The 12874-nt window shown below is 48.3% G+C and overlaps 1 protein-coding gene across 1 annotated transcript in view; it reads left to right on the top strand.

Annotated features, from left to right (window-relative positions):
* Window positions 1-12874, top strand: part of STK35 (serine/threonine kinase 35) — a 73365-nt gene that overhangs the window by 28932 nt on the left and 31559 nt on the right. The gene's annotated exons all lie outside the window — the stretch shown is intronic.

Below are 12874 nucleotides of genomic sequence, written 5' to 3'. Positions count from 1 at the left end.
CAGGTTTCTAAGTGCAAGCATCAGGAGCTGAGGGGCGGCCCTCCAACCTTATCTGGACGTTCAGCCAGTGGGGAAGGGGCTTCGGAGTCACTCCTTTGGCCATCCTGTCACACCATGGTTTGAATGACAATATAGGCCGTGGGTAGAGGTTGCGTCATCTGCCTGCTCACCAGACCCCCTTCCCTGGATCCCTGGGGACCCTAGGTCTTTACACAAATTCAGCAAATGGTTACTGAGAGTTAGGAACTTGCCGATTATCCTGCATTCACTATATACTCATGCATCACTTAATGATGGGGATATATTCTGAGAAATCCATTGTGAAGTAAATTTGGCTTTGTGCATACATCATGGAGTGTTCTTACACAGTCCTAAATCAGACACCTAGGCTATATGGTAGATAGAGCCTATTGCTCCTAGGTTGCAAATCTGTACAGCATGTCGTGGTACTGAATACTATAGGCAGTTGTAACACGATGTTGTTTGTGTTCTATACGTGTAAATATAGAAAAGGTACAGTAAAAATATGGCATAAAAGGTAAAGAATGGCTGGGCTTGCTGGCTTATTCCTATATTCCCAACACTTTGGGATGCCAAGACAGGAAGATCACTTGAGCCCAGGAGTTTGAGACCAGCCTGGGCCACATAGGGAGACCCCCATCTCTTCAAAATTATATTACAATTTTTGTTTTTTTCAAAAAACAGATTAAAAATAGTATACCTACATAGGGCACTTACTGTGACTAGAGCTTGCAGGACTAGAAGTTGCTCTGGGTGAGTCGGTGAGTAAGTAATGAGTCAGTGTGAAGGCCTAGGACATTACTGTACACTATTGTAGAATTTCTTTCTTTAGAAATAATTAACCTTAGCTTACTGTAACTTTTTTGGTTTCTAAGCTAAAAAACTTTTTAAAACTTCTTGATTCATTAACATTTAGCTTAAAACACAAACATGAGACAGGGTCACGCTCTGTCACCCAGGCTGGAGTGCAGCAGTGCCACGATCTTGGCTTACTGCAGCCTCGACCTTCTGGGCTCAAGCTGTCCTCCCGCCTCAGCCTCCCAAAGTGCTGGGCTTACAAGCCTGAGCCACTGTGCCTGGCCCTTCTTTCTTCATATCCTTATTCTATAAGCTTTTTTCTATTTTAAAAAATTATGTATTTTTTTACTTTTTAAACTTTTTTGCTTAAAAACAAAAGCCCACACATTAGCCTAGGCCTATGCAGGCTCAGCGTCAGTACTCCCCACTCTTTTTTAAATGTTGTGAAATCCTCACCTGCGTCCAGAGTATTGTCGTCCCAACTCCCACTCCAGAGAAAGGAAGTGATTTACCACTGGCCACATGGCTAACTCATGCCAGCTCAAGGGCCAGAGCTCCAGTGCTCATGCTCTCCATCGAGCTACCAAAGAGAGGTCATCTGAGCAAGTCCATATGCACCACACTGTTTCAGGGTCACCAGGAGCTCAGAGGAGGGAGCTGGCTTTTGCCGAAGAAGTAAGTGATGGCAAAGTAGAGGACACGTGACTTAAGATGGACCTTGAAGAAAGACGAACAGATGAGGATATTTGAAGTAGGGGACGTAGCACGTCCAAAGACAGAACACTGGAATTTGTGGAGAGTGCCTATCCCTAGGTGTATTCACACCTAGAGTTCACACCTAGAGGCTAGAGTAGAAAGCTAAATATGGCTAAGTTGCCAAGAGCCTTGAATGCCAGCCCGAGGAGAATGAACTTCATCCTGCCAAAAAAGATGAGGGTGAGTGGGTAGTGGTGAGCAAGGCTATATTTTAGGCAGGTGAGTCAGTAACAATGAGGGGAGAACTGTCAGTCCCCCAGGAGGAGGAGATGAGATGCCACACCAGCAGCACGTGTCTCCAGAAAGTGTGAGACTGCACAGGCACCTTCCAGAGCATGGGAAGGCAGAAAGGGGAACATCTGAATAGGAAGATGAGAAACCTTTGCTTCTATATTGGTGTCAAGACATCAAGAGACTTGCTGTTGAACCTGTTGGACTGGTCAATCTAGGTTTAAACGGCAGCTCTCCTACTTACTAGCTGGGCGGCTTTGGGCAAGTGATCTACCTTCCCTGGGCCCCCATTTCCATGTGTGGTCAGTGCAGTAAGCGTTGCTCACTGTAGGCTGTGTCCGGCGTGGTTCCTAGCTCCTAATGAGAGCTGAGTCAATGATGGCTCGGTGTATTGCCCCTATCCTGCTGTTTTGTTTGTTTTTGCCAAATCCTCATAGGCTAATCATACGTTTTCACTTTGCTTCTCACTAACAATTTGTGATAGCATTCTTTCCCCCAGAGAGATCTCCAAACCCCTTAGCAAGTGCCTCCAGTGAGTTCCCCTTGGCTTAGTGGGCTTTAACTGGTTGTTGTAACCAGAAGTTCATATGGACCTCTCTGTGGGAACGACCTTGTTGGCATCTTTCTTTTTGTAACCACAAATTATTCTGTCCCCATATGGAAAAGTGACCGCTCCCCTTTAGCTAGTAATGGCACCTCAGCATCTTCCTCCTGGCAAGGGCCCTGAGAACCTCAGCCTTTCCCTTAGGTTCTTTCTTTGCTAATCACAGCAGCCACAGCTGAACCTGTCTCTCTGGGGACCAACTGAGGCAGTTGGCAGCTTTTTTATTTTCAGCCCCACACTTAATAAGTTGAGGAAGGGAATTAGGGTATCCATGCAGCTAACTGCCAATTACCCATGCTGTTTCTGGAGACAAATAGTTCCCCTTAGTTGGTGTTGGGTTCTACCCAGTGCCTGTGTACTAGCTAAAGTGCTTAGGGGAACTACCATCTCAGTGCCCTATTGCCTTTTGACCTCCCAGGGCCAGAAAGACAAGGTTTAAGTGAGTCTGGGTTCTCAGACACAGACAAGATGACTCAGGCAGTGTGCAACCCTGCCTGCTGGTCACCACGGAGACCTGCAAATCTCAGAATCTGCAGTCTTGCCTTCTGTTTCTCTGTGTGCATTTGGCAAACTTTTTAATACTAGCACTTTTGGCAGTGTACTCCAAGGAATCAAATTGTTTAAAACAATATTAAGCAAGTTTTCATGTCTAGGAGCTTTCACAGTAAGTGTTTGCTCCACTGCCCTGACTTTCTGGCACACTTGAGATGCAGCTGACATCTCTTTGCAGCAGCATGCTGTCTCAGCTTTAAGCTTTGCTCGGACCCTTTCCCTCAGTAAGTCATACCATGCTGACTTACTGGGCGTTACGTGGGCCTGCCACTTGTTGCTGCAAGAGTGTGTGTATCTTCCTTGTATAAGTGGGACGTGGATTGAGCTTCAGGGACGCAGCATAGAGCCTGTCTCCTGCTGATGACATTCATCCACTTTAAAGGGGAGTCTCAGGCCGGGCATGTGATGCGCGCCTGTAATCCCAGCTATTGGGGAGACTGAAGCAGGAGAATCACTTGAACCTGGGAGGCGGAGGTTGCAGTGAGCTGAGATGGTGCCACTGCACTCCAGCCTGGCAACAGAGAAAGACTCCATCTCCAAAAAAAAAAAAAAAAAAGTGGCGGTGGGTCTTGGGTTCTGCGAGAAACCTTCAAGGAGGAGGAGGACTCACTGTTGCCCTGTTAGAAAGGGCTGTGGTCCATTGGGCTGAAGTCTGCCTGCCTCCAAACACTCTTTGGCCTGATGTCCCTCAGCGCCAGCCACACAAGTTGTACTTCTCACCTGTGCTGATGGCGCCCTGTTGAGAGGACTCGTGTGCCGCTGTCCAGTTAGTTTTTGCCTTAATAAATAAGGGGCCTACAAAGGGCTTCTTACTTCTCAGTATTCTTTGTGCCCTGTTCCTTTCTCAGAATCTGAATGGTGTATTATTCTACCATTTAAAAAATGCCTGGGGCCAGGTGCAGTGGCTCACGCCTGTAATCCCAGCACTTTGGGAGGCCAAGGCTGGTGAATCACCTGAGGTAAGGAGTTCAAGACCAGCCTCGTCAACATGGTGAAACCCTGTCTCTACTAAAAATACAAAAATTAGCCGGGCGTCGTGGCACACGCCTGTAATCCCAGCTACTCGGGAGGTTGAGGCAGGAGAATCACTTGAACCAGGGAGGTGGAGGTTGCAGTGAGCTGAGATTCTGTCATTGCACTCCAGCCTGGGCAACAGAGTGAGACTCTGTGTCAAAAAAAAAAAAAAAAAATGCCTGGGATGTACATTAAACTACCCAGCCTTCAGGGGCTTTGCAGAACCTGTGCATCCTTGGGGTTAGAAGGAGTCCAGATTAAGAACCCCTGTGCTGGCCCCAAGTCCTTCATTTGGCAGGTGAAGAAATTAAGTCTCCAGAGGAGAGTAGGGAGAGAGCTAGAGAGGCCTGGAACCAGGTTTCCCACCTTTACTCTTAGCACTAGGCAAGATCCTTCATCTTCCTGTGTTTCACTTCAGTGCCTCTTAGTAAGTTGCCTCCTGTGAGCACATTCCTGTGATTGCATCTGTGCTGTTATAGCCTGGGCGACCGTCCACGTTTCAGAGAATCCGTGGGACTGGCTTCCTCTGGATACACTTAAGTAGGTGAACAGAATTTGGAAGATGGCTGCAGGGGGTGGCTAGGTAAAGGGTGGACCCCTGCTGAGCACGGGCTGGTACTCAGTTCCTTTTGTAGGGCTGCCCCAGCCACCTCTTTAAACAATCCGTATGTTTTGAATGTGGCATATGGTAGTCCTCCACCAGCCCCACCATACCTGGCAGCACCCCAGCCAGGACTCCACCTCCTGGACTGCTTGTTAGCTAAAGAGACTTGTAGGATGTATTTGCCATTTTACAGATGGTTGGGTCTGGAAAGAGGCTTTGTGCATTTTAACATCTTGGGCAGGGCATTGTGGCTCACACCTGTAATCCTAGCACTTTGGGAGGCCAAGGCAGGAGGATCACTTGATCCCAGGAGTTCAAGACCAGTTTGGCCAACATGGCGAAATCGTCTCTACTAAAAATAGAAAAATTAGCCGGGCATGGTGGTGCGCGCCTGTAGTCCCAGCTACTCAGGAGAGTCACTTTGAACCCAGGAGGCGGAGGTTGCAGTGAGCTGCACTCCAGCTTGGGTGACAGCAAGACTAATAAGACTAATTAGCTGGGCACGGTGGCATGCACCTGTGGTCCCTACTCGGAAGACTGAGGTGGAAGGATCACTTAAGCCAGGGAAGTCAAGGCTGCAGTGAGCCAGGATCATGCCTTTGCGCTCCAGCCTGACAAAGCAAGGCCCTATCTCAGAAAAAAGAAAAGACATCTTGGGAAGTCCATAGCTTCAGACTAAACCGCAGCGTTCCAGTCATAATTCTACTCTTCTCATTAACTTCTTACCATATCTAACTTGGACTCCGGGGACACATTCTGAGGCCGGGCCTGCTCCAAATAGCCACACTTGGATTTCAAGGACCCCCTCCACGTAAAACAGATGTATTTGCCAAAGTTGGCCATCTTCTTCCCCTTGAAAGAAGGCCTCCTGTTGAGAAGTCAGTAAGGGGAGGAGCAGTGGAGAGAGCTGAAATCTAGACAAGAGCCCCCTGGTAGTGTAACTGATAGGCTATGTAACGTCAGGAAAATCTACAATCCCTCCATGCCTTATTTCTCCCACCCAGCTCTGAAGGTGTGAGAGGGGAGCAGCACCCTGTAGCATGGTAGAAAAATAGCATGGGCTTCAGACTTGGACACAGTCCCAGCTCTGTACCTTACCAGCTGCTGGAGTTTGGAGAAGTGGCCCAGCTCTCTGAGCATCACTGTCTGCACCTGGCTTACCGGGATTTTCAGTGGGAACATGTGCAGAGCACTTGGCAGTGACGCAGGAATTCAACCAAAGGCAGAGATTTTTTTTTATAATCATGTGTTTATGTTAAAATCCTATCATGTGGAATGAATGATTCTGTGAAGTTTTATTGCTATGTACTAATTCCCGATTTCTAGCAATCACCTGGTATTTGAGTTCTTCCTAAAAACCCAACACTGCTACTTGGTCACCTGAGAGGCTTAAGAGAAGCAGCAGACTCTCTCTGTCCTGCAGGAAGCTCGGGGTCTGAGATGGTAAGGTCGGAGCACACGACAAGGCTAGTGGGATCTGAGGTCATCGATGCCTTTTCACTGGGCAGGGGGATAGAAGAGTTCCCATAGAGACTGGGCCCTCTGGGAGTTTTTCCTGGGGAAGGCGTATGGAGGAGAACCCAAAGGGTGAGTGCGATCTGAATGACAGGGGGTGGGAGTTGGAGTAGCCAGACCAGCAGGAGCTGAAGACCCAAAGCAGGAGGGAGGCTGTTACCTCAAGAGAAGATCAACTTGAGGCCAGGCATCTGGTATGGAATTTTTGCCCCAGCAAGTGACTGCGGTGAGGTTTTGTGAGTTTGGTTGTGTATTTTTGGATGTGATTTGCAGCCGCGGTTGTACTTACTAAGGTACCTCCTGTGCACCTCACTCTGTCTGCTATGTATATTATCACTGGTCTTTGTGCCCGGCAAAGTAGACGTTTCCTCATTTTAGGCTGAGCAAACTGAGGCTGGGGGAACCCTGACTTGGTGAAGGTCAGCTGGGATGTAAATTTTGGATCTTCCTACTCCAAAGCCCATGCCTTGAGAGAACACCACCTCCAAGCCACGCTCCTCTGCCTTAGGGTCCTGCCCCTGGATATCTACCTGTGGGTGAGCTGCCTTGGTTTGGTCTCCTGGTCAGGGCTCAGATGTCGTAAGGCGTGGACCTGTGGTCTTCTGGGTTGTCACGGAGCACTGCAAAGCTCCTGTTGTATATGTTGTTATAATCTCTGCCCTCTTGCTCCTCTTTTTCCTAACATCTTGCTCCTTCTGTATACCTGAAGACTGAAAACAGTGTTATCCCATTTGCACTCCCATTCCTTCGACCCTGACAACGGGCACGTTCACAGCACAGTCATCCCTGTTTTTGCCCTACTTTAAGCACCACAGTTGGGAGCTCAGCCTTAGAGGAATGATGCATCAGAAAGCGTGACTCCTGGCCTCAGTGCCTCTGACTGATTGGAAGAGACATTCGTGCTGGGGCCACCGAACCCCCCAGGGCTGGCATGTTGATGTCTGAATGTGAAAAGCCAGATGCTTTGGTGTATTAAACAAGTGAAGAATGACTCATTTGGAAGCTAACCCCACTTAGAGGAAGGGGAGGACTGCCCTCTGTGACCCTGACAGATGACTTTCCCTCTGTGCACCTATGAGACCTGCTTGCTCCACAGCACGATATGCTGAAAATTAATAACCTGAGCCTCAGTTTGCTCATCTGTAAAATGAGGATAATTCTTACATGGTCCTTGGGACAAATGAGGTATTGCGTATTAAGCTTGCAGGGCTGCTAGCATGTCGTGGGCATCATTAGCTTCAGTGATAATACCACTACACAGGGCTGCGGGCGAATTCAGGGAAGAGTGAGTTCTTGGCTAGCCACCCAGTAATACCCCACTTTGAGTTTATACTGTGCCTTAGTCTATGAGTAGCCAGTGGGATGACTTTGTTTTCTGTTAACTAGATCTGAGAGGCAGGATAGAAAGAGAAAACTGGGCTTTGGGTTTGAAGTCCCAGTCTGTGATACCCTAAGAACTAAAATGACCATTAACATGAATGACAGCAAGATGGATCTTACTGAATGCCCCACCCTGTGTCAGGTGCCATGACAGGCAATTTACTTGAAGAATTCTTCACTCTTCACAGCAGGCCCCTGAAGAGGAAAGAGTTCCATGCCCATTTTCTAGTTTAGGAGAAGGAGACTCAGATCAATAACCCCTTGTCTCCAGCAGAGCTTGTATTTGAACCAGGACTGTCTGCCGTGGAGCCTGTGCTCTTCCCTGAGAGAGCACTGGAGTGAAGATAAACCTCGTGGTTACCAGACTTCCTTATTTCCTAAGACGGTGCAATTTTAAAAACTGGGGAGGCAGGTCCGGGAGGGAAGCAATTTTTAAAACCATTCATACTTTCATCATCATTTCATCAAACAAATGATGTTTTAGGCCAGGCATGGTAGCTCGTGCCTATAATAATCCCAACACTTTGGGAGGCCAAGGCAGGAGGATTGCATGAACGAAGCCAGGAGTTTGAGACCAGCCTGGGTCACGTAGTGAGACCCTGTCTCTACAAAAATAAAAATTAAATCTAGCCAGGTGTAGTGGCATGTGCCTGTAATCCCAGCTGCTCAGGAGGCTGAGGCAGGAGGGTTGCCTGAGCCCAGGAATTTAATGCTGCAGTGAGCTGTGGTTGCGCCACTGTACTCCAACTTAGATGAAAGAGTGAGACCCTGTGTCTTAGAAAAGAAAGCAAAAGGTAATGACATTTTGACACTAATAAAGTAGGAAGGCCATCCTTTTAGAGTAAGGGATAATCACCAAGGTATTCTGTGCCTGCAGGCTGAGGAGTAGGGGAAGGAGGTGAACACATGAGCCATCCTTGTCTCCAGCCCCATCCTCCTGTGCATGTTCCCCTCAGATCTCCCAGGCTTCTGCTCTCCAAGCTGCTAATGGCCTTCGTGAGAGTAGTTTCTCAGTCTCCTTAAACAGACCAGACACCTGCCTGACTGGCAGAGGAGCTTGCTGGAAGACTGTTCACTGCCTCATTGGCACCATGTCCCCCTTTGTCCCCCGAGCACTAGACCTGTGTACCGGCACGTAAGCCTTCCATGAGCCTTTTTCTGAGTGAGTCTATTTATAAATGAAGGGATTAGATGGGTTTTAAACTCCACTTAAGCTCTTCTTGTCTTCTCTAGGAAGGGATTTTACATCGTTACATGTGAAAAGCAGGGGCTTTGGAGTGAGACTGCCCTGAGTTAAACCCTTTTCTCTACCACTTACTGGCTATGAGGCTGTTCTCTCTTGAGCTTCAGTTTTCTCATCTCTAAGACTAGGGGGACAATAACCCCTACCTCTTAGGGTTGCCGGGGTGAAATGAGGCAATGGATAAAACACTCGATCCTTTGACAGTGATTGGAAAGCAGTGTGACTTTACGAGGTTGTTCCCTATAATGTAGTTAGAACTTGCACATACAGACTGCTCAGTAAGTGATTGCTGTTATGCCAGTTAGAAATAAGAAGGTGGGATGCACTGAGAGAACTTGGTCCAAGAGCTGAAATGAGAAAGGTAAGGATTCATAGCACGTTTTCCCAGATCATTGGCACCTTCCACCCCCAGGATCATCTCAGATGCAAGCTGTTGGAACCATTGCTGAGCCGGCTTTGGAAGCACTGATTGAAGACTGTCATAGTGCAGAAACTTTGGGTAGCGAAGCTGGAAAACTTTGGATTAAGTGCTGGTTCTACTGCTCAGCAACTCTGATGTGGGGCAAGTTGCTCCATCTCTCTGGGCCTGTTTTCTTGTGAAAACTGGCCAAATCCCTCCTCACAGTAATCATGGAAGGGCACTACAGATGTCAGTTGCAGGTTTATCACATCACCGCTTTTCATTATGCTTAGCAGGTGTGACTTTTGCCCTCAAGGAGCGGGCTCTGGTCCGAGATAGGGGTTCCACAGAGAGGGATAAGAGCCCCGGTGGAAGCTGGTAGCCTGGCAGTCAGGCACAGCCTGAGCGGTGAGGGAGCTGAGATGTGGCATCTGCTAGGATGAAGCACCACAAGCCTAAGGCCTCTCCAAGGGCCCACTGGGACTGAGACCTACACCCTTTATTGTGCCCACAGGTACCTTGGAGGGTCTGCTGCTTAAACTCAGAACCGTGTGGTCTGAGCCATTCCTGTTCATAGCTACAGAAAGCGCCTCCATTACCTTCGGTGAGCTTACTGTGCTGTTAGCTCCCTGGGAAAAGTGCTCTTTCTGTGGTGGCCGACGGGAAAAGAACCCCAAGCCAAGATCCTCTCCCCAGTGGAGAGCCCTCTTCTTTTCCTTCTTTGTGCCCACAAGAGCGAACCAGACTCAGACCTGTAGGCTGTTCTGAGGCTTCCAACAGGAGGACCAGAGCCAGTGCCAGGGCTAGAGGGAGCAGGGAGGAGCCTTTGGGAAATGTCAGCTTCACTTCCTGGCGTGGGACCCAGTGATTACAGTGGTCATTACAAGCTGGTGTCTGAGGAGTTCTTGCAGAGTGCTGTGCTGTTGGTCTGACCTTCTGCAGTCACACTGTGTTCTGCTAGTTTATTATGTAAAAAGGAACCTCTGGTTTCTGAACCTGCCTCCTTGCCAACACTGCTTTTTAGCTGCCGCGTGCTACTTTCCTGCTGATGGACATCCTTTTCAGGAGATCGTCCGCAGGGAGGGAGGAAAGGAATGCCGGAAAGTCATAACTGGTCCCAAAGATTATTTTAGCACATCACATGTGGCTGTATAATTTCTCGTCGTATTTCACAAGGTCTTAATGTTTCAGATGGTAAGGGCCTACCCTATTTACCCTCTTCCCCCATCTTCAGGTTGATCTGCTGTGTCTACGGAAAGCACAGAGAGAAAGCAATAGGCATGCTAAATAGAGCTAGAGTTTGAGATGGCTGCTGAATCATCAGGGAATATGTTTATGATGATTTTCTTTTTCCAAGTCAAAAACGGGGATACAAGACCCACTAGTGGATTTTTTTTTAGCGGAATTAACAGACCAAGGAATAGAAGCAGCAGAGTGAAAGACTGGGCTGGAGAAATCCTGTATTTTCTTTCCAGATCAGCCACACCCACTTTCTGGGTCACCCGCTCCTTGGGCTGGTAGAGCAGGGAGTCACACAGTCTAACCTCCCGTTTGGCAGTGTGGAAGCTCTCCTTTGTCCACTGGGCATGGAAGAATCCAGACGAGACCCCACATCTGGACCTTTCTATTGGAGCTGCCGGCTTTTCTTGCTCTTTGAAGTACCCTATTTTTCCTATTAAAAAGTGAAATGTGACATTGGTGTGTGTTCAGTATTAAAAATCAGAAGTAGGGGAAGAGGAAAATCCAGTCACAACAAGCACAACATTTTGGTGTATTTCTTGTCAGATTTTCCTACACTGGGGGGTTTGTGTTTTTACATAGTTATGGTCATGCTGTGTGCTACACAACTTTGTAACCTACTCTTTTCCACCTACCCCAGGGAAGTGCTTTTGTCATAATCTTCAAAATGTCACGCAATGATCTCATTTCCTCTGTAGTATATCAGTGAGTTGAAGGATCATTTGCTTACTTAATCCTTATTTTTGGACTTGTGAGTTATTGCCTTGTAATTTAAATATTTCAGTTAACTTCTTTATCCATAAAGTTTTTTTCATATTTAGGTTTATCTGTTAAGCTTGGCTTTCAGGAGTGGAATTTCAGGGAGCCACCAGTCTAAACACCTTTGAAGCCCTAAAAACAGTGCCAGACTACCTTCCAGAAGCTTTTCCCCTCCTCCAGCAGTGTGGGGGGCGCCCTCACCAGCAGGAAACACTTCTAATGGTTGCATGGCTGAAAATCATGGCCTGTTCAGATTTAACACGTTTATAGTCTCTGGTTGGGGACAATTGGCTAGGAAGGGGTGGACTCATTGAGTATGTTCGTACCTGCTATGGGCCAGGAACCTGAGTCATTCCACTCAGACCTCAACCAAGAACGCCCAGTGGTCAGAGGAAGAAACTGAGGCCAACAGGCAGTAAATTATCCAATATTGTCCTATCCTGCTGCCTCTTGGGAGGACTAGCCAGGTCCCTTCCCAGGAGCTGAGGACAACGAGCTGGTGTTGTCAGACTGTGCAGGTGGCAAGTCATGGCAGCCACGGTGCTGGCTCTGCCTCACAAAGGAAGCCGCTGGGGGATTGCACGCACAAAGACTTGTCTGCTTTGGTCATTCAGGCTGAAAACAGGCACTTTAAAAACTCCTAGATGGGCCAAGGTAGGTGGATCACTTGAGCCCAGGAGTTCAAGACCAGCCTGGACAATATGGCAAAACCTCGTCTCTACTAAAAATACAAAAATTAGCCTGGTGTGGTAGCATGTGCCCTGTAGTCACAGCTACTCAGGAGGCTGAGGTGGAAGGATCGCTTGAGCACAGGAGTTCAAGGCTGCAGTGAGCTGTGATCAAGACACTGCACTCCAACCTGGGTGACAGAGCAAGAACCTGTCTCAAAAAACCTCCTAGATGATTCCATGTGCAACCAGGCTGGAGCACTGTTGCCCTAGATGGCCCGCCCTGCCCAGGACAGTGCTATACTTAGCACTGATCCAATAGCTCAGAGCGGGGACTGCCCAAGACTAATCTCTGTGGGCCCTTGTATTCTCGGCCTCCAGTAGAATAAGCCACTGAAGGGCAGACTTCCTGTCTTATACCTGAGGCCTGGCACTAAGGCAGTTTCCAAATAATAGCCAATACTAATAGGATCAGGCACTCTTCTTGGTTTTACGTTTGTTTAATCTTCATAATAGCCTGTGACGCAGTTACAGATGTGAGACCAGGGAACAGAGGACTTAAATTCCCCACAGTCAAGTGGAAGCTCCTGTTTGCTCAGTCACCCGTTCTGGCTCCAGAGCCCTCGTTCCTAACCCCCACAGTGCACTGCAGCAGACAGTGCAGCCTGGTCCAGCCCTGCCCCTGGGTGTGGGATTCTGGCCCTTCTTATGACCTTAGCAGGTAGCCTGGTTTGGATTCTCAGAGGCCTGAGCTTCACTCTTCTCTTCTGTAAAACAGGATTACTGAACCTAGAGAGGGTTGCTGTGGCATTTATAACCAAGCACAATTAGTCACAAAGAATGGGGAAGAAAGCATGGGTGGAAGCAATGCTAGCAGGGTCTGTGGAGACAGACTGTCCAGGGTGGGCCCTGCGGTGTCTTGCTCCTGATAGTACGGGGAAGCCAGGATTCACGATTGGTTTGACAGGTAGAGCCAGCAGGCTTGGGTTCCCAGCTAGCGTCTGCCCCTTAGTCAGTGTGATCTTCGGTAAATTACTTAACCTGAGCCTCAGTTTCCCTATCTGAAAAATAAGCCTGTGTGTCTAGACCA

The sequence above is a fragment of the Macaca fascicularis genome, chromosome 10 (genome assembly GCF_037993035.2).
Source record: "Macaca fascicularis isolate 582-1 chromosome 10, T2T-MFA8v1.1".
Taxonomy (NCBI): Eukaryota; Metazoa; Chordata; class Mammalia; order Primates; family Cercopithecidae; genus Macaca; species Macaca fascicularis.
This window is presented reverse-complemented; position numbering and strand designations above follow the sequence as displayed.